Consider the following 1,495-nt stretch of genomic DNA (forward strand, 5'->3'; position numbering starts at 1 on the left):
TGTGGGCGTGAGCGTGACCACGTGGGTGAGTGTGTCAGATGGCTACATGCAGGTGTGCGTGTGAGGGTCTGCGTGCCTATGTGCACGCATGTTCCGCCTCTCTGAAGGACGCAAATGTGCACAGAGTGAAGACTCAAGCCAGTTTCTGCTAAATTAAAAACAGCTTTTTCGTGTTTAAAGTTTACAATACGAAAAATAATTTTCCTTTCTTTGGGGATGGGGGGGTCCGTGGGTGGGTGTGGAGAGGGAGGGGCAGGGGGCCCCCGGGACATTCCATGAACCAGCCCAGACGGTTATGCACAATCGACCCGGTTAGATACGGCAGCCCCCCACCCCACCCCCTGCTCCGTGCCGGCACCCCTGCCAGCTCATTGGGGACAAGATGTTCTAAGGTGTGAGCTGAGCTAGGGGGGACTTGCAGCTGGCAAAGGCTTCTCCCTGCCCCCCTGAGGGGGCCGTGCCTCTAGCAAGGAAGGGTTCTCTTTGGGGGAAGCTCAGGTTGGGGGGTGGGGATGAGAAAGGGCTGGAATGTTCTGGTAAATCCCCAAGGGCTGCGCTTTTCATTTCTACGCCGCCGGCAGTGTGGACTCATTACAGGTTCCCAATCAACCTTCTATTTCAACCCTGTCCCCCCAGCCCCCGGACAGACCCATCTTCTCCCCCGGACCCTGACGGCCATGGCGCAGGAGCACCAGGCCTGTGGGTACATTTTGAGGGTGATCCCAGAAGCCAGCCCTTTCAGAAGGCTGTCGGAAGACTACATTCTCCACAGTGCAGCAGTGGGGTTTGCAGCGGGGCCTGCAACAGGAGCTGGGACTGGGGGAAATTCACGGAGCTCCGGGGCCCCTATGAAAGCACAGTGACTACATCGTTCCTTGAGGACCCGCCCTGCTTCTCCCCTATCCCAGCCTCTGGGGAGAGGGCTCCTGGCTGCCCACCCTGGGGTCCTGAGACTGAGTGGATGGAAACAGAACCTGCCAGGAGCTCTGGGGCTGGCTGATGGCAGGGGGCTGGGCCACCAGGCACGAGGAGCAACTTGGAAAGAGTCTCTCCAAGGCCGGCCCTCTTGGCCGGGTTTGCCCTGTCTTCCCCACCGCGCGGTGGAAGTCATGGCTGCACACCCACACCCAAACGCACACATCCGCTCAGTCGTGTCCGACTCTGCGACCCCAAGGACTGTAGCCCTCCAGGCAGCCTCTGTCCATGGGATTCTCCAGGCGAGAATCCTGGAGCAGGTTGCCATTTCCTCCTCCAGGGATCTTCACAACAAGGATCAAACCCGCATCTCCCTCATGTCCTGCATCGGCGGGCGCGTTCTCTACCACTGCACCGCCTGGGAAGCCCACTGCACCCACGGCTCTGAGCCAAAGGCTGGTCCTGCTCCTTTTGCAAGGCTGGAAAAGGGCGGGGGGGGGAGGAGCCCCCAAACGTGCAAGGGCATGAGCAATCTGCGAGCCATCATGCCCCACAAGCTCAGCACTGGGCCCACTCCATC

Source organism: Muntiacus reevesi, chromosome 1 (genome assembly GCF_963930625.1).
Source record: "Muntiacus reevesi chromosome 1, mMunRee1.1, whole genome shotgun sequence".
NCBI lineage: Eukaryota > Metazoa > Chordata > Mammalia > Artiodactyla > Cervidae > Muntiacus > Muntiacus reevesi.